Genomic DNA, 25,483 nt, shown 5'->3' with positions numbered 1-25,483 from the left:
ACTTATTTGCGGAGGATGTCATCTGTCCTCATGACTTCATATACCATCTAGATCCCAAGGACTTCTAACTTAATAGATTGGGCCAAGGATACTCCCCTGAACTTCAGACCTGTATACCCAACCATCCACTCGGTATCTAATAGGCATCTACACATGACCTAAGCCAAGTTCTTGATATTCCTCCTAAATGTGCTCCTTTTCTAGTTACTCCTTGGTAATTATTAACTCTATTCTTTCAATAGCTAAGGGCAAAAAACCTTGGAGTCATCCTTGGATGACCTCTTAGTCTGAGCTCCCACATTCAATCCACAAAACAGTAATTTCAGCTCTACCTATGGACCCTCTCTTTTGGGCCTCTATTGCTACCCACTAGTCCAAGGCATCATGTCCCACCTGGATTATTGCAAGAGCCTCCTGACCATTCTCCCCACCTATGACCTTGCCCCCAGGATAGTCTTTACTCAACACAGGAACCAGGGAAATGCCATTGGATGGTTAGGGTAGATGATTGTCCCCTCTGTTCTACGCTCCTTGATGGCTGCGCATCTTTTCAGAGGGAAATCCAAGTCCTCACGTGGCCTGTAAGGAGTGACATGATCTTCTGCCTCCTCATGGTGGCCCCTCTGACCTCATCTCCTACCAACCTTACCCTCCTTGATGCTTCTCTAGCCCCCTCACAGCCTGGCTGATTGTCCAACACACCAGCACATTTTCTTCTCAGAATCCCTGTGCTTACTGCCCCCTCTGGCTAGAATTTTCTGCTCTCACGTATCCACATGGCTTCTTCCCTCGCTTCCTTCAGGCTTGTCTCAAACGTTCTCAGTGAGGCCTCTCCTGCTCCCACTTGCTAGGAAACCAACCACAAAACACTCTATTGTATCACTTCCAAACACCTTCCCTGGTTTATCCTTCTCCTTAGCACACAGAATTGACTAAAACATTACATATTTCTTTTGTCTATAGTCTGTCTTTCCCTCCAGAATGAGAATGCAGCAAGGGAAAACATGTCTTCTTGGTTCATGGCTGTGTCCCCAGTGTCCAGAGCAGGCCCTGACACGTAGTAGGTGCTCAATACATATTTCTGGAATCAATGAATAAAGAAACCAAACCTCAGAGAGATTAAGAAATTGCCCATGCTCCCGAAGGTTGAAACAGGCAATAGTAATTGCCGTCTGAAACGTAAGGTCTCTCTGAGATGAGGACACTCGGGATTCAGGCCCTTCTGGCTTTGGTCCATGGATTTCTGATAGCCGCTGAAGTGCTGTTCTTGCCAAAAAGTGTGTTTAGAACTCTCTGCTGGGGTGCCCCAGTGAGTAAGACCTGCCGGGGTGCCTGGCACATAATAAGCTGACACTGCTAACTCCTGGGGTTCTGTGTATAACCCAAATTCATAGCCCTTGACATGGCCTGTCAGCTTCCACTGCCTTCTGTTCTAAATTTGTATGATCTTAGCATAATTAGCCCAGTTTTTGTCATTCCACAACTGCTAAGTATGCAGTGGCTGTGGCGTGTTATGGCTCCTCTTGGAAGCAGATGACATATCATGAAATATTTATTAAAAAAACAAGTGCAGGCTTTCTTAATTATTACCACTGACTGCTTTCCTCTCAAAGTCCAGGAGAGTCGACTCAGTACGGCAGAACTGCTTGAATATGATAATTTCCTTTTGATCTTTAATTTCCCTCCTCTGCGTTTGGGCACATTTTATGGTTTCTTTGAAAAGCTCCACTCAGCCTCACTGGTGGCTTGTTTATTGTCCCCAGTCTGCAATGTCTTTTGTTTCATCATTTACATTTCTTGGGCTGTTTGAGATGAATAAATATTGCCCCAACTGCTCTAGCTTAATAAAACTATTATTGCTTATTAACTCTCTGTGCTAGAATTAGCTGGAAAATATGCACTGGGGTTGTTTCCTGCTTTTGTGTATTAATATTTTTTAAAAAAATCATTTCATTCTCTGGGACCTCGAAGTTTATTCTTGCCAGTGGAGAGACAGATCTTTGGACACAAGTTAGTGACTCCAGGTCATTGGTCCAGGGGATATGGGGTTTTTTTTTTTTTTGCTGTTTGTTTGTTTGTTTTTAAGGAATCACCTGTTGTTGGCTGGACAAGGGGAAGGAGAAGGTGAACCATGTGTTTCAGTTTCTCATAGGCTTCCTGGACTTCATAGGAGGAAAATGAGTCATTAAAGCTGTCTTCTCTTCCTGGTCCTGGACAGCCCCACAATTTCTCCCTATTTCTCTCCTTTTTCTCTTGCCCCCCAAGTCCCTTCTCAGGTGAATACTAGAAGCTTATTTAATGCATCTTCACATGTGACTAAACCCAGGGTCGGCCCGTCTTCACAAAATGGAACTGGAGGATGAAAAGCCTGTTCTGAGTGAGGATCATAAGATCAGTAAGCATGCAACCACATTAAGACAAGAGCACACCATCTCTTGGGATTTTTTTTTTTTTTTTACATTTTTCAGCTGTCCTAAGCCTGATTTTTACGGGAGAAGACAAGGAAGTTGGAATAGAGAGACACTTTTGCCCTATGTTCTCAAAATATTCATTTACTCTTATACTCTCCAGTGAAGCAAGTGGAAGCTAGTGTTCTACTTCTCATTTCATAAATAAGAAAGCTGATTAATGAGATACTAAGATCTAAAATATTCAAATGGAAACCACAGGTAATTAGAGGGGGTCTGTAATACATACAAAATAATATATATATAATACAATGAGACATAAAATACAATCACGAAATGATATGGAGAATAATCTATCCAACTCAAGAACCAGAATAGTACTAATTACATTAAATCCATACGTAGATAGCCCCAGAGCTATTATCCTAAATTGTTTGTTTCTTATACCTCTCCTTTTTACAAAGTGATATTATTACATTTTCCTCCATTTCTAAACAATTTACTATTTCATTAGGGTTATTTTTTTTTTTTAACATTTATTTTTATTTTTGAGACAGAGAGTGACAGAGCATGAACAGGGGAGAGTCAGAGAGGGAGTGAGACAAAGAATCTGAAACAGGCTCCAGGCTCTGAGGTGTCAGCACAGAGCCCGACGCGGGGCTCGAACCCACGAACCGTGAGATCATGACCTGAGCCGAAGTCGGACGCTTATCCGACTGAGCCACCCAGGCACCCCTCATTGTGGTTATTTTTAAGCCCTATAAAATGGTAACGTACCGCAAGTAGTTTTGTGGCTTACTTTTTTCCACTAATACAGTACAACCCCATCATAACCAATACATGCGGTCCAGAAAATTCAAGCACATGAAATATGGGATCACATTGCTTTTAGATGAATGAAATTTAAACCTGAAATTGAAGCCTGAAAAGCTAGTGGGCTAGAAATCTCAAAGTCCAGATGCACTGTTCACACCCATCCTGGTCCTGACTGCTCCTGGGAGCATTCGCCTGCTCCTACTGAATATCAGTGGGGACAGTTATGTAATCTTTGTCACCATTTGGAGAAGAGCCACCAAAGGGAGCCAATTGACCCTCACTGGGCAGTGACTAGAATTTTTTTAGGTCACTGAGATTGGAGTTGTTTCTTTAAAGTGGCTGGTTGTAACTTTTCTGGTCAATTTAGCCCCTTTCCATTCCAAATGCCTTTTTTCAGATTTGTGCTGTCTCTTTCTCTTGATCAGCCTTAGGAGAGCTTTGTTGACTTGACTAGTGTTTTCAAATAAATGACTTCGGCTTAATGGATTATCTCTAATTGAGCGTTGTGTTTTTATTTCACTTAAAGAATTATTTTTCTTACACTTCCATTGAGTCTGTGTGATTATTCTTTTTCTAATTACTTTAACATGTTGCTTAGCCTGTCAATTTTCAGCCTGTCTTCTTTTCTTATATAATGATCCAGAGCTGCACATTTTCTTTAAATACTAGTTTTGATCCGTGCCACAATTCTTGATTTATAGTTGTATCAGTCAGGATAGCCTACATATGCTTCAGTAATGAACAGCTCCAAATTCTCCTTTAGTTACAACAACAAAGATTGTTTCTAACAAGTTCCCAGTTGATGCCGATGATGCTGGTTCATGGCCCACACTTTGAGCAACACTGCTTTAAATTCATACTTTCCTTCTTACTCAGTGGTACTTAAGCTAGTAACAGCTATGAAATAGGCTATGCCCCTTAAAATATGAAATAGGTAAGTATCCTCTAACCCTGAAGTCACTTAATCCTTTTTATTATCGATTCAGACATCCTCTGGGGACTTATCTTGGTGGTGTTAATGTTCCTTTCCAGGTAGGGAAATTAAGGGGCAGGAAAAGATTTCCTCTTAAGGCAAGTATTTAGCCCTCACATGATATTCTGACCTCACATGATCTTCTTCAACTGTGTGGACCACACGTGAAGGCAATTCAGAGATCTCATGTAGTATATCATTCTAACATGCCCCCATCACTTTTCCAAGAACAAACTGAGTTGTTTTGTTTTGTTTTTGTTTTTGTTTGTATAGGCTAAATCTCCTAATACCTACCATGCCTACATCACAATTGAATTGGAGTTCCTTCCACATAAATCAACTTTGGGGCATTTTATAGCCCTACCCCGCCAATGATTGGGCCAGAAGTGGGCACCTGACTCAAAGGCAACCTAGTGGGAAAGTTCCACGCAACAAGAATAATGAGGATTAACTGGATTACACAGACTCTCATTCCCATGAGCCCAGGTGTATTATAGTTCTTGTTCTTCCCAAATACCAGGTTATAAGGCTTTTCGTGTTCAAAATGTTGAAATGTCTGTTGTGGTAGGAGACAATTCAGAGGGCTTGTTTTCCAAACCTAGGCTCACTGGGACATAGCACTTGACTGTTCAAAACACAGTGGGATTCCAAGGATGAGAAGTGGGGATGGTCTGCCTCCTGGCAGAGATGAATGAATGTTTTTAAATTGCCTTCTGGGAGACAATAAAAAAGCAAATTTGTGGGGTTTATTCTTTTTTTCACATTTTTTATAAACAAGGCATCTTATTACCTGTCTTGGAACTGAGTATATTCACCAGCTACCCTTGGTATGCCACTGTCAAAAGGACAGGCTTCCAGGGGCGCCTGGGTGCCTCAGTCGATTAAGCGTCCCACTTTGGCTCAGGTCATGATCTCACGACTCATGGGTTCAAGCCCCGTGATGGGCTCTGTGCTGACAACTGAGAGCCCGGAGCCTGCTTTGGATTCTGTGTCTCCCTCTCTCTCTACCCCTCCTCCACTTGCTCTCTCTCTCTCTCTCTCTCTCTCTCAAAAATAAACATTTAAAAAAAAAGGGACATGCTTCCAGAGGTTGAGGGCAGACGTCATTGAACAAGAGCTACACTCCTCCTCCTTGGGATGAAAAGGAAGGGAGCAGCCCCTCCCATGTAGCCCCTAGGAGAAACAGACCTGTTATAGTGATGGCATTTGCATGCCTAGAGAGTGGGGACTATATGCTATGAACCTGGGACCTAAAATATTAAAGGAAGTGGATGCCTGAGCAGCGCTGAGTGAAATATAGGAACTTAGTCAATGAAAATCCTAGCTGCTTCCCATAATGGACTATGAATATTAGAGGCTCTTTCCCAGGCTTACTGGGCTTCTATAGATTCCAGAGGTCATATTCATCCATCTCTCCAAAAGGACTAAGATTTTCCACCCATGTGTTCGTGGGACATGGGGGAAGGTGGGACTAGATTTGTTTTGATTTTTAGGAAAATTGAGGAATGTGATGTTTCATGTATCTCCGTGTCAAGAAGCAAAGTCTTCTGTATTAAGCTGTCTTGCTTATCCCCACATTTATTCTTATAATAACTCCCATGTCTTAAGGAAGTCTGAGTAACTCTTTATTCCTTGCATATAAAAAGGGCCAAGCTGACTCAAAAACATATTTCCAAATGAATCTTCCCCAAGCAGCTGTTCGCTGTTTCGGATCAAAGGAGGGAAATAAATGGCTTATTTGGAAAATCATGCATTTTCCCATAACTTGTCTGAACCTTCTGTACAGGATATTATATCCCTACTTCATTGATACATCCTTCGATGGTTGTCAGACCAGCCTGTGTTCCTCCAGAGAAACATCAGTGCCTCCCTGACCTTAAAGTCACCATCAGATTATTGCAAGGCTCCCAGAATTCTTTATCAGTAGGCTTTCAGAAGCCCCTTTTTGCCCATACCTGGTGGTTGAATTTTTCTTTCAACCCAGGAAGGAAGTCACAGACAGTGGATATAATGATCTCTGGATGAGACAGGATTCATTGAAGGCTCTAATGAGAAAGATTTCAGTTCTTACCCCCATAATAAAATGCTCTTCTTCTTCCAGAGAATTAGGATTTGGCTGCAGCAAGTATTTCAATCCAGGCAGCCTCTTAGACAAGGCAGAGAAATAGTATATTTTCTGAATGCACTCATCTTCTTAGAGCACTTTTCTCTGATCCTTGGAGTAATAAGAGAATCCTCTTCCCCAATTCTGGCCTTAATTTTTAGGAAATTCTTCCTTTCCTGAAAGCTACACTAAAATTATCCTGGATTGACTTAAAACTGGGACAAATTTAAGATTAGGCATTAATGGTTGTTTATTTATGGATTGATGCATAAAAATCAACCCAAAATCTAGTGACTTAATCAGCAATATTGAAGTAGACCTCCCCCAGTTTCTGGTTCTTCAGATATTTGGAAAGGGATCTGATGTATTGTTCTCAGTGGAGTCTCTCAGGTAGTTGCAGTCTTAAATTGGTCGGGATGCAGTCATCTGAAGGTTTGACTGGGGCTGAAGGACTCACTTCCAAGTTGCTGCATTCACATTCACAGCAATTTGTGCTGGCTCTTGGCTAGGGGCTCCAATTTGTCTCTGAGCGGGGCTGCTTAAATATTCTCAATGCATGGCAGCTAGCTTTCCCAGGGTAAATAATCCAAAGAAAGGTCGAAGTTGCATTTCCTTTTTTGTTCTAGTCTTGGACATCACTGCCACTTTTCCCATATTCTGTTGATTGAGGCACTTTAAAAATTCTGCCCAGGTTCTAGAGGAGAGAACATCACTCCTACCTCCTGATGGAAGCATGTCAAAGTCACATTGTAAAAAGGGCATGTGGGATGGGATATAAGCTACTGCAGCCAGTTTTAGAAAATATAATCTGCCGTCACGGCTGATTAAACATTTAATGGATGTCCCAGAGTTGTAATTGTTGGAAACAAGAGTTTCCTAAACTTCTGCAGTACAAAGCGTTCCCACAAAAGCCTGGATACATAATGTTAGAAGTAGGGTTGTCCCTTGCATGGTAATCTAGGACAGCAACCAAAACTGCATGAAAAATTCAAAAATGAGTGGGATTTAGGACCTGACTTGGGAGGTGAAGAAGGCAAACTATTAGCACTTGCAGTTTGAGAGTGTTCCACTCTTTTCTCCTCCCCACATTTGCTTAAATTAAGGGGTTCTGAGATGATATTTGCTTAGGGAAGCTCTGAGTTTGCAGACAGTCTCCTTGAGCTTCAAGGATGTAGAGTTGGGAGAATAGGGCTATGCAGGTGGGTTGGAGTGGAGAGGGAAATGGGAGGAAGGAAAAGATAAAAGATTTCGGTTTGCATGGGTGAGCTGATCTATTTAACCAAAGTGAGTGAGGAGAAGAAAAGGAAGCACTTTGGCCTGGGATGAAGGAGGAGTTGGGAGTGTTAGTTTCACAGTTAACTAACATGACAGTTGTTAGCTGTGAGGGTAGGAGAGGAAACAGGATTTGGGACTGTGTTTGGACTGTGCATTTACTATGCTTTAGTGTTCTTGATAGATTTAAGCAAAGAATGGGATTCTCTTTAAATTAATTTTTCCCACTGACTTGTGCTTTTGGAATAGGATTCGTCCCCAAAACTGAACCACTGCGTGTTGGGGTTTAAGAACCCAGAAATTCAGTGTGTCATTAAAGGCATGATCTCTGAAGTCACACAGACCTGGGTATAAGTTTTGGCTTGTCAAGTACGAACTGTGAGACTTGGGGTGAGCTATCCACCAACTTTGGGCTTCAGTTTTATCTCCAGTCAAATGAGGTAATGCGTTTCCAAGCCTTCTCTATTAAAATGCTAAGTCTTCTCTGGCATTTTAAATACTAGACCTGATGCAGCCCCAAATCATATGACTTCCTACAGTTTGGCATCCAGGCAAAATCAGGGCTTTGAAAAATAGAGTCCCTGAAACAGAATAATAAGAGGAGTCGCTTAAAATAGAGGTTCTCCAGCAAATCCAGGGCACAGGACTCTTCATTTAAGACAATTAAAGCTTTCAGCCCTTGCTGTGGAAACTGGGGCATTACACCTGGCTCCTGTGCTCCTGTTTGGCATATCAGTTGGATCAGGGAGGAAAATAAGTTGTAGAAGAATCAAGTAGAATTCTTTAAAAAAAATAATAAACTATGATGTCCTCATTAGATTTTAACTCTTCTTCAAGGATACTTAAGGTGAATGTAAAGGTGGAAACTGAGGCAAAATATCAACTCTCCCCCCAAACTTACTATTTTATTTGGAAAAATACCCAGAGATTTATTTTTATTTTTTACTTAAGGCTTAGTTGTGTGGATTTCCCCCCTCTCTGCTATACGGGGGTGGAATTTCCATATGACTCATGCACAATTTGAAATTACTTTGAAAGACTCCACATTTTTCCTGTCATTTTCCTAACCTATAGGGTTAAGCTCGAATTGAGAGTTTCAGGTTGCTGACGGTAGTAATGATCAGAATTGAATATGAAAAACCTGCAATATTCTGAAGCGCTCATTTACCCTCAGATCAGTTATATTTTCCTTCTATTCTTCCTATCCTTTCTCTAGGCTTCATCTTCAGGACCATCATCTTTGCCACTTTTTAAGCCAGTCACAGTGCTTAAAACTTTTCATGTATTCTCTCAACTAATTTTCATGGCAACTCTTTGAGTCTCCTATTATTATCCCCAATCTAGAGGTAGTAAATATAAACCCAGCATGATTAATTAAACTATCCAAGGTCTCACAGCCTGCAAGATGGCAGAGCTAGGATTTCCTGATGCCAAAGTATTTCTCATAACATGCCAAATACTTCATTTATTTTTCAAATCAACCACTAGCACTGTTGACTTTTTTCCTCCCAAAACACACCAAGTAAGACTTTTACAGAACTGCTATATAAAATAATGACGAGTTAGGGCACCTGGGTGGCTCAGTCAGTTGGGCATCCAACTCTTGATTTCTGATCAGGTCACGATCCCAGGGTCATGGGATGCAGCCTTGCGTTGGACTCCATGCTAAGCATGGAGCCTGCTTGAGATTCCCTTGCTCTATCTCCCTCTACCTCTCTTCCCTTGTTGCATGCTCTCTCTCTAAAAATAAAATAAATCTTCTATAAAATAAGCCTAGTTGATAATAATGGGCTTATTGTTTAAAAAAAAAAAAAGAGAGACTTTATTCTCTAGGGAAGTTTTAAGTTTACAGAAAATTGACCAGAATGTACAGAGAATTCTCATATACCTTTCCTGCCCAGTTTCTATATTATTAACATCTTGCATCAGTGTGCTACCTTTGTTAAAATTGATGAACCAATATTGACACATTAATTAGAAACTGTAGTTTACTTTAGAGTTCTGTGTTGTACAGTTCCATACATTTTGACTGATGCATTATGTCATATACCCTCCATTACAGTATCATATAGAATAGTTTCACTGACCTAAATATCTCCTACCCCATTTATTTATTCCTGTCCCTCAATGCCAGAGCCCCTGGCAACCTCTGATATTTTCATTGTCTCTGTAGTTTTGCCTTTTTCAAAATGTCATATAATTGGAATCAAATAGTTATAGCATTTTCAGACTAGTTTCTAAGTTTTGTAAGAAGGAAGAGAAACGTCCTATTTACCCCTTGACTATATCCCAAGCAGTCAGACTCACTGCTTATGCTTGTGCTCTCAATGTGGGTGCAAGGGCATTACTAGAGAATAAACTTGGATAATTACTGGAGGTAGTCTGTCCCTAAGATGGAGCTAATCTGTGCCAACAGGCCACCAGAACTGAGGTGATGAGAATGGGGTCCTCATATTTATTGGAAACCACCTATGTGTAGGGCAAACAGGTTGTGTCAAAGGTATGTATCTTGATGGTAACAGCAACAAAACATGGGCAAATCCTGTGGGAAATAATCCCTAGCAGGGAAGCAGGTACTGGGATTTAGTGTCTCACCTGTCTGGCCTTTTGGAGCCTGCGCAGCAATACATTGACTCTTCAGACCTTGAACTATTAGCTGTCATGAGACAGAGAAAGGCAAGAGTAATCTGGTCAACATGGCATAGGGACACTCACGTTCAGAAGCGGCCATTACTACCTACAAAGAGAACAGCACTTAATCATGGTGCTGTGATAGAAGGACACAAGCGAACATTAGTTTATCTCCTATCCTGCCCCAGACCAGATGAGCAAGGACAGGGTTTGGAATGGGAAGCAAGGTGTGGGAGCACATACCCACTCCACTCCAAATTCCTGGTCCCAAAGTCTACACCTGTGCTGGGGGATTGGAAAACCCTTTGAGCTGAATGGAATATTAGATTGAAGATAGGAAAGATTGAATCTCAACTTTCGTGAGACCGGTTGCAGAATTAAAAATGACTGAAAAGCTACGGAATTGAAGTAAGAGTATCAAAAGAGCTTCTCTATAGTGAGAAAGGTGAGTTTTGACAAAGCTCGGTAGCAAATTTTAAAAAATGAAACTCTTTCATGTTTGTAACTCAGAAAATTGAGGCTGTAATCAAACTGGCTCCATATAATAACTCATGTTGGTGTAGTGCCTGCTAGTTTAAAAAATGCTTTTATTATCCTTTTTCTCCGTGGCTCCTTTTTACAGCCCTGAGAGATAAACAGGACAAGTATTATTTCCTATTTCTTGGATGAGAAAACTAAGGTTTCAAGTGATGAAGTGACTTCATCAAATCTACATGGTCACTAAGTAACTTACCCATTTTTAATGTCCAGGCTCTCTGATCTCCTTTCTGTTCTCCTGACTAACATGATGTGTTAAGAAAACAACTTTAGGATTCAGATAAATCACCCATGTAAAGGAAAGAGTAGAGTCAAAGTAAATGTTACAAATAGGCAGAGAAAGAAGTAAAAAGGAGAGTATTTCTCATAGTGAGATCTTTGGCCCAGAGGCATTCAAATTTCCTGGGTATGAATCTACAAAAGTCGACATTTTTAGGATTCACCCTCAGACCTTTTGAATCAGAATTTCTGGGGCCAGGGCCCAACCTTCTACATTTTTAACAAACTTCCTCCATTTCACATTTAAGAAAACTGAGTCCCAGACATGTAAGTAACTTGCCCAAAGTCATACTATTATAAGCAGAAGAGCTAGGGTCCAAACCCAGGATCATCCAAACTCACGAGCCTCTATGTTTAACTTTTAGGCTCGACTGCTTCTCTGTCCATTTTCTGCTTTCATGTTGCCTAGATATTATAAGCCCTTTGATTATAGCAAAACACATTGCTCTGTCCCGTCTGGAGGAGGGAAAAAAATCTCAAACCTACCCAGAGTCACGCAACCTAACCGAGGTTAGATAAGCTCATTTTCCAGTCCTACAAAAGTCACCATAAGATTGCTTTTAAAGGATGCTTCTTACACACTGATTTAGTTCTCAATAATTTATTAATCTATGAATATCCCCCCCCCCTTTTTTTTCAATTTTATTTTCAGAGGAAGCAGTCAAGTTTTCTCCTAGGGTGTGTTTTAGTGTGAGGATGTGGGGTATAGGGTTGTTAATAGGTTTTCCACTATTGCTTGAGATTTTGCACCCTGAGAATATCAAAAGCTGGCGGAGGTGCTGGGGCAGGAAGAGGAAAAAGAGCCCCTCCAGGGCCTTTGCTCTTCTTTCTTCTGAAGTGTCCATTCAGCACGAGATCCTTGGGAATTCAGTCTTTCCTTCCCAGCACAGCTTGACTCAGAATCCTGTCCTTTTATGCCTATGTCAGTGACTTAGTCCTGTAACTCCAGATGTCCCCTGGAAGCTGCTGTGCTTGCTGAGGTCCATCTTCATGGACCATAGAGAGAACCCTTGCCAGCTACTCAACAGAGGGAGTTCAATATACGGGTGTAGTGTCAGTGGACTCTATTTTGGGAATCCTTCCACATCATCACCGTGCACACTTTAAGTAGATGTCAATTTCATTTGCATATATTATAATTTGAATATATGACAGTTTCATTTGTCAATTATACCTCAAAGTAGCTGGAGAGAACATGTTGGGACCTAGTTGTGGCGGTGTTGAAGGAACGGAGAGTGGACAGGAGGAGAGGGGCCAGCCCAGAATTTAACAATTGCAGGAAGGGGTGGCTATGGCTAGAGCAAGAGAAGGGATGGTGTTAGAATTCTGGAGTCAGGGGTGCCTGGGTGGAGCTAGAAGCTGGAGGAGGAGCTGTCCTATGGGACTATGTGGCTGGGACTGTCAGGTGAAAGGTGGAGTCTGGAGAAGGGACTACTCGTGAGCTGGAGCTCACACAGGGTTATTCCAGAACAAGTAAGGAAAACAGAGGGACTATGTGTCTAGCAGGAACTCACAGCCGCTGAGAAGATGCTGCCTGAAGCAGAAAGAAAGGGGGAGAACTACCCTGGCTGCTCGTTTCTACCTGCCCTCCAATCTGTCTACATGGCCTCCCACTGGAAGAACCTAGCCAGAAACCCGTCGGCACAGGACCCTGAGAATTATAGTTTTCAGCCACCCACTTCCTTTGGTACAAAGCAGAGCAGAGAAAGTATAGGAATGAATCTGAGAGCAACCGGGCACATGATCAGCACAGGCGCCAAAGGGAAATGACATCTGAGTGACATCACCAATACAGCTGACAAATGGGGCCACAAAGTTTGGAAACAGGAAAGAATATATGCAATATGTGACTTATTGATGTTACATTATGATACATATGTTCAGTGACATTAAATAACATGCTGAATGTTTCGACCCTCATTAGTAGTACATAGTTCACAGAACTGTGGAAATGGCCATGAACGGTGCATCAGTGCATTTCCATCAACTCCTGTACAGGCATCTGAGATCAGTTGATTCCCATGAATTGTGTCTCTGATTGCCAATGCATAAGCCTGCATCTTTAGCATATCCCAGAAGAACTGTGTTCAATCTGGGGTTTTTTTTGTTTTGTTTTGTTTTGTTTTTAATCATCTACGTTTCCATCTGCCTCCTATACATTAACGTGTTTAATTAGCCACCGCTAAACATCAAACTTCTTCTCCAGTTTATTCCAGAGAGAAATATGAGCTAAGCTGCCACATAGTAAACTTTTTCCATTCTCACATTCCCAATTTCCTAACAAGCAACTGATGCCCTAGTGGTCAGGATGCACTAAAGAAGTAAATCAACAAATATGTGGCTGTGTGCCATGATTCCCTTCAAGATGGTGGATTGCAGTGTAGAAGTCTAGAAATGCTACCTACCAGTGCGTAAGAAATCAAGAAACAGGAGAAGCACCACCGGCGGGTCACAATTTGTAAGAAGAAAGGATTTGAAGTTTATTTATTATGGATCCAGAAATAAAAGTTCAAGGAGAGCGGAATATAGTCAGATTATTAGGTCAGAAGTTAACCTCAGAATCTTCAGAGACCATGCATGACGGACAGGGCCGGTGAACTATTTTGTTTTCCACCTTCTTATCTAAATTATTAGTCTTGACACCCATTTATTTGTCCAAAGTCAAACTTCAGGCTTGCCCACTGCCTATTGTTTGCCACTTTTCTTGGCAACAAATCTCGTGAACCTGTCTTATGCCATTGTTTCGGTGTAGGTGTCTTGCCCATTCTCCTGGATGCTACTTTATTTCAGATCCACATCTACTGACGCCTTGCTCACTGCAGTAGCTTCCAACTGGGCCCCCATGTTGACTCATGAATTTATTTAATAAATTTTTCAATTTTTATTTCTATGTGGTAGCTAGAATGATATTTCTAAAAGGCTCGTCTAAGTAGGTAACTCCTTGGTAAAAACCAATAGTCCTATTAACAGAAGCCCATTAAGACTTAACATTGAACACAGGAAAAAAAAAAACAACTATTAACTCTTGATAATAGTTAATATTCCTAATCTGATTCCTTCCTCTCTGACTCCCACCTGACTTTATAGATCCTCTCCTGCAATTTCTCTATATTCATTTGAAGGAACAGAACTTTACTGAAAATAGTTTGGGTGTGGTTGCAATTTTCAATATCTGTTTTAATCTTCAGTGCTGTTTGTCAAACATCTCCAGTCCTCTACCTTCGTGGCACATCGTGGCATTGTACCTCCCCTTGGGTTTGAACGGGTATGTGTGACTAGTGCTGGCCAATGTATTTTGCCTGGTTGTGATGTGGCTCACTTCCAGAATGGAACATTTAATCATTGGTGAGAGACTTCCTGGAGCTCTTCCCTTCTGCCACAGGGTTTGACAGTGTTCGGCATGGTGGCTGCTCTGGCAGCTCCCTTCCTGGAGGAAGGAGACTGGGAGCAAAGCTCCCAAGTGATGGGCAACATAAGTGAGAAATAAACCTTTCTTGTTATAAGCTTCTTTTTGTTTGGTTTTTAAGTTTATTTATTTATTTTGAGAGAGAGAGAGGGAGAGAGGCAGAGACAGAGGGAGACAGAGAATCCCAAGCAGGCTCTGCACTGTCAGCACAGAGCCCAATGTGGGGCTCAAACTCACCATCCGTGAGATCATGACCCGAGCTGAAATCAGGAGTTGGAGCTTAACCAACCGAGCCTCCCCCCACCCCCCTCAGGCGTCCCTCTTGTTATAAACTTCTAAGTTTTGGAGATAGTTATTACTATAGTGCAGGGTTGGCAGACCTTTTCTATAAAAGCTTTGCAAGCCACATAGGTAGTTGACGCTCCTCTTCCTCCTTCTTTATGATTCTTAAAACCGTAAAAACAATTCTTAGTTTAGGCTATCTAAAAAGAGACCCTAAGCTAGGTTGTCCCAAGGGCTGTGGTTTACCATCCCCTGCTGTAAGGTAACCTGGTGTGTTTTGACTAATACAAAGACCAGAAACAAAATCTATGCAGTTCTTTCATCGTTGCCTTTTTCCATGAGTCTGTTCAGTTCTTGCTTACTCTGGACCAGCTTCCTCTCCTTTCTTGGCCTGCACATGGCCTGATATATTTACCACAGATAGCTGAATGTGACTACCCTTGTCTCAACTTTTCAGCCTAAGTATCTCTGGCCGGTTACTTCAGATTCTCTAAAGACCATCTGACTTAACAACCATGTATTGGGTAAGGTATCCATCTTTGTAGGCATATAGAACCATCAGGATCTGAGGTGGGGACAGGCTCTCTAGAAGAGACCATGAACAGGGGATGTTTATAGAGTTTTCTAGTAGAGTACTAACATTTGTACAGACCCTTTCCCATCCCCTTGTTTCGTCTAAGTGGTACATGTTTCTTTTCCCTGCTCTTCACCTGGCAATCTTCAACCATTTCTCAAGACTCAGCCTACGTATCACCTCCTCTGTGAGGTCTTTCATTAACCATTAACATCATCTCAGGTCTGCCCTTCAACCCACTAGGCAGAGTTAATTGCTTCTCCTCTGTAATCCTGTAGTACTTATATGAACATACCAAATCAAGATAATGTAATGATTGCGTGTATTCATTAAATTAAAAGGGCCTCAATCTAATGGAAGAGAGCCTAGTTTATTCACTACCATGACAGCTTTTTTTTGCCAAGGAACTGCTACCCCCTCAAGTCCTTGAGGGACACTGTCCACTCATAATTTCTATCATTAAATATTTAGATTGTCTTTGCAATCATATCAGAGGTTCTTAGTAACAAGAATTACCAAAAAATAGAGAGCCAATGAGTTTTCACTTTTCTTTAGCAGAACACAATCTTATGTTTATTAAAAATTAGTTCTCAGGGGCGCCGGCATGGCTCAGTCGGTTGAGCGTCCCACTTTGGCTCAGGTCATCATCTCCTGATTCATGAGTTCAAGCCCCATGTCGGGCTTATGGCTGTCAGTGCAGAGCCCACTTCGGATCCTCTGTCTCCTCCTTTCTCTGTCCCATCCCTGCTTGTACTCTCTCAAAAGTAAAACATTGAAAAAAATTAGTTCTCAGAAGTGCAGTAATTGCAAAATCTATAGGCAGTGGTGTGTAAAACCTAGCCCCAAAATACAATTCTAGCCTGAAAGTTAAGAATTAGGTAAGTGCTGTTTGTAGCCAAAACCCACGTGATGGTTGGGTTGGGGTTGTTTGTTTGTTTGTTTGTTTGTTTGTTTTGCCTCCAGTGCATTGCAATGTAACAGCCTTTTTTAGGGAGTTGAGATATAACTTCAGTTATCAAACTGCCACCAGCTGGCTTAACTTTAATAAAACATCAAGCTGCTGAATATGTCATGCCTTTTTGGTTCCAGCAGTTAATATGTATATTGAGTGCTTACTATTTCTGGAATACAGGCCAAAAGTAGATGGAACAATGTGTATAAAATATTTATTTCAAATTATTATTTGGCAACATATGGATCCCATGATGTCAGCTTTGAAACATTTAGGAAGTTTTTAAAAAACATGCAATGCCATTTAAAAGTAAGATTTGCCCTCTTATACGGCCACTGAAAATTTGAAAATGCTAAAGTTTATGAACTAGGGACCCCTTTTAGGCATTTCAGTCAAAATGGTCATGATATATCAGTTAGAGAATAATCAATTGTTGGTTGATGATTTTACTCATTTTACTCCTGGATTAGCACAATCTTTTTCTTTGCTCTCTAGTGAAATGTTCTGTTTGAGTGTTCCCTGATATTGCTTTGGAGGAAAGAAACTTGGGGGACAGTTAGCAATGGTATACGGGCTAGAAGTCAAGAAGTGATAAAGAGGAAGTAATGTGGAGTAGCCAGTAGGTATTTGGGGAAAACATAGTACACAAGTTGTTGAGGGACTAAGTAGAGAGAAGGGAAAGGCACAGGAAAGGGGAAAAGGTCCCTAGAGAGAGAATACAGATTGAGAAAAATAAGCCATATTTTCATAGAAATTGACCATCCACCCACATACTGACCCTGTTGGACTTTGGGATGTGTCTGATGTTCTACATGTCACTCCCATGGCCCAAGAAACTACAAATTCTGCCTTGGGCCAGCCACCCATTTTCTCCATGAGGTCCTCCTGAGAGATACATGCCTATAGACAGTTACCAGTGACAGGCTAACTAAATATTATTATATCTGAACCTAAATGCAGGGTTGTATTAGTTGTAACCTAGCTGTAACAGTTTTATTAATAACACAGGGAGAATTTTAATAACAAGGCAGAGTTTTAATAACATAGCTTGACCAAATGGAAGTCTCTTTTCTCCAAAGCCAGTTAGGCCCCATCAGCCTCAGATAAAGCAGGTAGGAAAGATAGCTCTGACTCTATCCATCATGTCCCCAGATGCTCAGACTCTGATTCAGTCACCATGAGGTTAATGATGTCCGATGACTACCAACCATGGGCAATCTTGCTGGATCAAGCTGGCCAAGGTTCCCTTCCAAAGCTACCAAACAGGAAGGAAAGAGGGCATCTCAGGAGGGACTGAGAAATGCCAGGCCCTGCAGGAACAGCTCTAGGCTCTTACTATCTCTCTGGTGGATCAAGGAAGAAGGAGAAAACAGGCCAGGCCCAAGTATGACATAACCTTTATCTCCTCTGAAAGTAGGCCCATCAACATCTGTAAATTTTAGCAACTCTTCCCTTCTTGGGAGGCCAGATTTCTTGCTACTGATCTTAGAAAGGTAGAAATCAGGTCAGGCAGGGTTGAGAAAGGAAGGAAACAGTCTTGACTCCCCCTAGAGACCAATCGTGCCTCACTTTCTTGGTTACATAAATACACTGTGGGTAGAATAAAATAGTGTCCACCAAGGGTAATATTGAAGTCAACCCCTACCTTTGTGAATTTCCATTGAACAAAACTTGTCAATTTTTTATAAACATCTGGCCCTTGGATCCTAAATAGTACCAATATTTCAGACTTTGACCAAATTCCTGACCCTGATAATGACCATTGTTTTTCTATCTGACCCCTGGTCTTCTTTCTGAATGCTACCTGCCTGCCTGACCTTTCAGAGATCCCTAACTCCTGTTTGAGTGACTTCACATCTTTAATTCAAGATTCTGATTCTTGATTTTTAAAAGATTAGGCATTTGAGCAGGCCACACTTTCCTGTAGGAAAGCTTTTTGTTTCTTTTTTTAAACAGCAAGGGAAGAGCTATTTACAAGGGACCAATTTAGCAACATTCATTTCTGAAGTCATTTTCTTTTTATAGGCTGTAAATAAATTTGCAAAATCATGTAACTTCATGGTAATAACATGACCTGGAAATTACAAGGTAATTAAACTCAAAGCATCTAAGAATAGTACTCCAAGAATCATTTACTTCTCAGGGCCAGGAGTCAAGATTTTTTTTGCTGCTAAGCACTAATGCAAAATGAATTAGTACTGAAAATTTCCAAGCTGCCATACTCCAGGAATTATAGGGGGCCACCTCTGTAGTTGCCAGGTGTAACTGATGACTGCAAGAGTGCAAGAGTGCAAACATTGTAAGAATGTTTGGAGGTGACTTGTTACAAAAGTTTCTTGTAACTTTAAAGTAAGTTCTGTGTTCCTGGAGAAGGGGAATAGAGACATCTGGGTGGCCTATATGAAGAACTACTGCCCTCAACGTCAATGTTCACTCAAACCTGGATGAATCTAAAAGTTTGAAAATGGAGGTGATAGTTTGATGGTATAGCTTGAATTTAGCGATACCATAGGAAAGTGCTGGAAGAGATTTTTCTAGGGTAAAAATGGAAAGTTTTCAGATTTCAGTTTGGACTGTCCAATCTCAGTGGAAAATAATCCAAAGCCAAGCATTTTTCCTAAAACTTGAGGCCGACTGCCTGCCCCAAAGGCAGCAGGCTAACAGACACGGTGGCCATCTTGATATAGACACTGTTCTTTTGGACTGTCCTTATCTACCTCACCAGATGTCTGGCATTGAAGGGGCCTTTCTTTCTGCTGAGAAGAAAGAGATGAAATACATAAGGTCCTCTCTACCTTATCTACTTGGGCCTCTGGAGAAAACAATAAAGAGACATACTGCCTTCCAGCGTACCGAAAGATTGGCATTGTTTATGTGTATTGAGGCTCAGTTGAAGTGGCTGCAAATATACTAGGAATAGAGTTAGTATTGCCGTCTCTTTGGGGCCTCAGACTGGCTATACCCTCAACCTCAGGTTACTTCTCTTCTCAAAGTTGCCCTCTCATACGACTTTTTTTCTTCTAAGCTCTGATTATCTTTCCTGAACCTTGCCTCTTCAGACCTAGGGTAAGTAATCATTCCACTCTTACTAACCCTGGGGTACTCAACTATTCATTGTAATTTCCTACATCTGTCCACATCTTTTAAATATCACCTTCACCAAGCCCTCCTTGGATTTTCCTAATTTGAATGAAGTGTTCCCTGTTGGAATGATGACTGATACTCTTACTAATGTTGGGGGCAGGGGGTTCATTAAATATTTGTAATTGAGATCTGTTTTTATTGTTAAGAGCATGTGGTCCATGGAGTACAAATTTTAATTCTTTATGGTTTTCTTTATTTTGTTTTAGTGACTTGTGAGATAGAATGTGGTCCGTTTTTCTGAATGGTCCATGAATGTTTAAAAAGTCATATTCTTTATGTGGAAGACAAGGTTATGTATAGATTCTTTATACCACACTTTCAAAAAAACAGACTCACCAGAAGTCATAAGACATAACTTCAAACATGAATTTTCTCCCATAAATTATAATAACATATGACTGAAAATTTTAAGTCAACCCCCCACATCCCTCAAGAAAGAGAGATTACAAGCTTATAATGAGTAGAAAAAAGACCCGGGGACTAGTGGAGGCTGGGCTGTCTGCTAAGGTCATCCACAAGCTCAGTTCACCTGGGACAGACCCTCAGAATTTCAGGCATTAAGAAAACCACACGTAGCTCTGTTCCAAACACCTTTGGAACACTCGTGTAATCAGACCCGCAAGTGCCGAATCCATGAATGCTGAGTGACCTGTGTCCTGCAAATCCAGTCACCTGTGTCACTGGCCAAGGCACCCAACAGCTGTGATGCAGGCATGATCTGAGGTGCCCAAGGACAGAGAGCCCTGGTGTGAATGCACGTGGAATGCATATGTATGGGACATAAAAATGAAGACAGTATCTGGTGTGTGGACCACAAGGCAGATATGTGCTATGGCTGCCTGAAGCCTGTGAGGATAAGAGAGACGTGTTAACGGAAACAAAAGATAAAGCAGAAAGATGAGCAATTCAAAGATTTCTACAGTTTTTTTTTTTTCTCTTGGTCTTTGCTTTTGAAGCTGTTTCTCTAAGGCTAATCCTAATAAGGGACATCAACATAGATTAAACTTTTAATTAATGACCATTAACTTTTAATGCTTAAATATTTTATATATCTTCAATCATGTTGTATGTTTGATTCACTAGTGACTAAAAGAGATGTGATAAAATTTCTCATCATGACTGTGTTTGTCAGTTTCGGCTTGGAATCTTTTTTCTTCATCAGTATAACTTATCCGTCATGGATCCCATTTCCTGATCTTGGTTGTCCAAGGTGACAGTTTTCTTTCAGTTAATTTACTCTAAATCATTATTGATTCGTAGTAAATTAATATGTTGTTTGAATCCATAGACCATATCTAGAAAGCCTCTCTATTTGCTTTAGTTCTGAAAGATTCTACTTGTAAGTCAAAGAGACCACTAATGCCTTTTGTGGTGGTATTTAATGGGCTTTTTGATGTAGTGTGTTTCTTTCCTCATATTTATAGCAGCTTGCATCAATGAGAGCCCCAATGTTGAGAATGCATAATTAGAGGTTCTTCTGTATTAACTTAAATCATATATCTGCTCCACAATGAGGAAGGGATGAAATGCATGTTGGGAGTCATAGCAGACGTATGTAATTCAGATCCCCCTTTAAGAAAGAAGTCCTTGCTCAACTGTAAGATGTATGGTTAGCTGAAAGCCTCTGGCTGTTCCTCCTTCAGTGGACCTAGCTTTTGAGCCAGGGTCACAGTCTTCCCTGGGAAGACCCAACTAATGACTGAGCAATACAGTGGTACAAGGGCTGAGCCCTTTCTACCCAGTGGAAGACTCCTCCAAAGGGTAGGCTGTGCCCCGCAGAGTCCTGTCAGGCTCCCTGCCCAATTCAACTTCTTCCCCTTTCTTTTTACAAATGTTACTTTCCAATAAACTTGATGCACTCCTAACTCATTCTTAGCATCAACTTCCCAGAGGATCCAACTGGCATCAGAGTTAACCAAAAATGTTCATTCCAATGCAGTTCTTTTATTTTCTCTCCATGCTGCCTTTATAATCCACCTAGAAAGATTAAAGATTTTATTTCAATGTTGGAATCAGTATTTATTTCAACCAGTGCAGTAACGTGTGCAACAGATTCATCAATATGTTCAGGAAACCATTAGTTCATAGTACTCTTCTAACTCTTGCTCAGCCTTAAAGTATTTTGCCAGAGCAAATTCAATAACATTGAGGTACAAATGTTATGTTACAGAGGCCATTGATCTCCTACAAGGTACTGCAAGGAACAGATGCATTGATTCCATCCATGGACGCCAATCTGCATCTGTGTGAGGAGAGACCATGCAGGGAGATGCAGTTTTTTAGACAATTTCAATTCTAACTGCGAAGTGTTTGTTTCAAGAGTTTGGTCTTCATCTATACCTTTACTGTTCTTTAAAAAAAAATGATTAGAATACGAGAGGGAGTTTAGTAAGCTGTGTTTGGGCAGGAAGGGGGTCAAAGAGGAAAGTGAAGTGAATTCCAGGCAAGAGATACCTCCATTGCTAAGAAGATGGGAGGGAGAAAAGCAGATAACAGTAAACTCTGTTCTTTAATTACTTGAACCATCCAGAGGAATGGCATCATGTGGTCAAAGTGAAGATGAGGATGTTCTCACCGTCTGTTTCTCATGAATTTCCAGACTTTGAAATTCTAGACTCACCCCAGTGGTAGTGTCCTAACACAACTGTGGATTTACCATGAGTGTTACAGGGTAGGTATATGCAATGGGATGGGGTTCAGTGATGGTATAGAGTTAGTGCCTATGGCCAGGTGGACCACATCCAATGTGGTTTATAAGGCCTCATGGGGTTCTAAAAAGTGGGTCAAATATTTATGCAAATATTATAATATATTATAACAACCGTTTCCTTTGCTTCACAACTCAGGGAGGTTGACCAGAACCACACATCTTTAAGTTCTTTTATTTTAGTTTCTGTGTAAGCTAGTGACAGTTTCCACATGGGCAGGAGGTGGGGGTGGGGAGCAGGGATGGTAAGTTGGTATCTGTCATGTAAAGGGAAAAATTTCACAGGCAAAACTTCACTTACCTCGGGGGAGTGGGAAGGTCTCTATGAAGGTGATCATACACTTTAAGTGGTTGAAAAGCAGCGTCATTCCCTTCGCTCTCCATATGTCCTAAAGGTAATTCCAGATGCCCAGGTAGAGAAGTGTCTGGGAGGGGTGAATGGGTCATGTTGCTGACATTAATCACTTGCACACTGGTTCCTAGATTTCCCTCGGTCCTGCCCTGACGTGATCTACAGTATCTCCTGGCAACAAGGTGTGTGAAAGCTCAGGTCCTTCTTGGGCATCTTTCTTCTCCAAATGTCAACCTCAGAGAATTATCCTGGAGAAGAAAAAAAATTATCTCCTGTAGCTCCTTTACAACAAAAGCATTTTTTTTTACCCATGCATTTTTAAAAGAGAATTGCAATGCTTATGTTTTTTTAATTTATTTTGGGCAACACACTTAATGTGTTACATAGTGTGTGAGATGGAGATCATGTATAGATGGAGTTGATGTATACTTGTCTCCTCTACCTCAAAGGATTGTTTGACAAGCCCTCAAGTGGTATGTCATTGCTACTTATTTATCATACCTCATCCATCAGCATTTGTCAACATGTGTTCCATGGAACACTGGTCCTTTGAAAGGCTCATGAAGAAACAGATTTGGTTCCATTTGGTCTTGAGCAATGCCACCCGCCATACCTCAATCTCAGAGATTCACAGTGCATGTTAAGGAATATGAGAGGTCCTACAGTCAAGAAACCTGTTCAACTTTTTGTTTAAACTATTTCCTAAACACTTTTAATGATGGAATCCTTTCTGTAGGTGTGTGACATTTGTTAACATCCCCATAGCCATGTGCTGGGGACATACGGTCAAATGATTAAGAGCCTACATATTTCATGTTTGGGTTTGAATCCCAGCAGTGACATCCATTGACTGTGTGACCTTGGGCAAGGTTATTATCCTCTTTGTTCCTCAGATTCCTCATCTGAAAAATGGGAATAGCGATAATACTGCATTTGTTTGCTGTGAGGTTCAAATAAGTTCATATATTTAAAGTGCTTAGTAGAATCCCTGATATATGGCAAGAATTTCATAATGTTTCCTGTTATCACTGTTGACTTTTCTCTCTGCATCTCTGAAAATAACTTTGGTTTAATAATAACAATAAATATGAAGTGTATAATCTTATGGTTGACAGACTTTCCCTTATAAGCCTACCTAATCTTCAAATCAATCTTAATAAATAGGCATTATTGTTATACCCATTTTACTGATTAGGAAAGAGAGGCCAAGAAATCTGAGTATACTTCATGAATGGACAGTAAAGGGGAGAACCAGAATCAAATATGTGTCTTTTGACATCAGATCTTGTGCTTTTTCTTCCTAATATATTTGGTTTTTCTGTGGTTCCAAATTAAAATATGAAACCTGTCTACTTCTAGTAGCTGAAAAGGTTTGCCTTTCAAAGGGCATATAACTTAAACCCAAGATTAAAAATAGAAGTTAGAAATTAAAGACATTACAGTGGATGAAATTTAAGCAAAGCAAGTAACTCAGAGCCTTTTAAGTAATAAAGTCCCTGGACTAGTATTGTAGACGAATGAACACACATGGGATATAAATACATTTGCTAGGTTATAAACTAGAAATCAGTACATGTAATCTGAACAAGATCTTTATATTTTTGTCACATGCAAGAGGAAATTCTAGATGTTGAAATACTGAATTTCTACCAGAGTTTGATAGTTATAGGGAAAATCAAACTCATTATTGAGATCTGGATTTGAGTTAAAGAGAAATTATTGGTCCTTATTTTAGCCCAATGTATGATCTCCTTCAGCCATCCATAATCTGAAATTCAGAAAAATCCTGCTTTGATGTTTAATGTTTCCTAAAAATGCAGTTGGTGTATTAGCCCAGTTGGTCCGTGGGCCCTCATGATGCTATCATTCTTGAGTCATCTTTGGGTCTCTGACTAACACTGAAATAATTGGGTGATCTTTAAAGAATATTTTAGGGGATGGTGTCAAGGCTCTATGACAAACTTATCAAAATGTTTTATTCCTTTTTTTTAAGTGGAAATAACAGAGTTCGGGGGTAGGATCATAATCTCACTGATTTGCAATTGATCAAACGAAGACAATCTCATCATAAGTTCAACTTCTGGTCAAAAGAGTTAAGAAAACTAAGTAAAACACTTGTGTGGAGGAGTGTGTAAGAAGAAGGGAAAACATTTCATTCTGCCCAAATCACAGCAGTCCAGTAATGTGCCCAGGCTAATCCAACTTGATAAATGAAAAGCCACATAATCCTTTCCATTAGGTCACTATCACTTGATTTTAGTACCCCATATTTCCCCCAAAAGTTTATCTTGCCATATGAACTACTTTGCTGCTTTTAATTCGAAAATGGGATCTATTTCTCATTTTGCTTTGCCTGCCGGGGAGCTTAGGGCTAAACTTAGTGCTGAATCATAGTCATGATTTCATGTATTTGAAATTTGATGAGTCTCACCTCCTTTGTAGCCATGATTGCTGGTATTAATTTCTCTCTATATAAATTTGGGTATTCCTGTGCTGATGCTTTACGTCCTTTTTTGCATGTCTCTTAGAAATTAGGATGAAATGAAGGAAAGCATTTAAGAGAAGTTTTCAACAATGAGCACTGGAAAATTAAGAAGTCTTTCTTCATTAGGGGCACCTGGGTGGCTCAGTTGGTTGAACATCCAACTCTTGATTTCAGCTCGGGTCATGATCTCATGGTAAGTGAGTTCAAGCCCCATGTTGGGCCCTGCTCTGACAGTGCAGAGCCTGTTTGGGATTCTCTCTCCCTCTCTCTCTGCTCCTCCCACTCACTCTCTCTCTCTCTCTCTCTCTCAAAAAGAAATAAACATAAATTTTTTAAAGTTTTTTTTTAATGTTTATTGTATTTTTGAGAGAGAGAGAGAGAGAGAGATCGCAAACGAGTGGGTGAGGAGCAGAGAGAAAGAGAGAGGGAGACACAGAATCCGTAGCAGTGTCCAGGCTCTGAGCCATCAGCACAGAGCCCGGCATGGGGCTCGAACTCACAAACCGTGAGTTCATGACCTGAGCCCAAGTCGGCGCTTAATTGACTGCACCACCCGGGCAC

The 25,483-nt window shown here is 40.8% G+C and overlaps 1 long non-coding RNA gene across 1 annotated transcript in view; it reads left to right on the top strand.

Moving 5' to 3' along the window:
* Positions 1-25,483, top strand: part of LOC144615695 (uncharacterized) — a 99,670-nt gene that overhangs the window by 32,548 nt on the left and 41,639 nt on the right. The window lies entirely within an intron of this gene.

The sequence above is a fragment of the Panthera onca genome, chromosome A2, assembly GCF_046562875.1.
Source record: "Panthera onca isolate mPanOnc1 chromosome A2, mPanOnc1 haplotype 2, whole genome shotgun sequence".
Classification (NCBI taxonomy): Eukaryota; Metazoa; Chordata; class Mammalia; order Carnivora; family Felidae; genus Panthera; species Panthera onca.
This window is presented reverse-complemented; position numbering and strand designations above follow the sequence as displayed.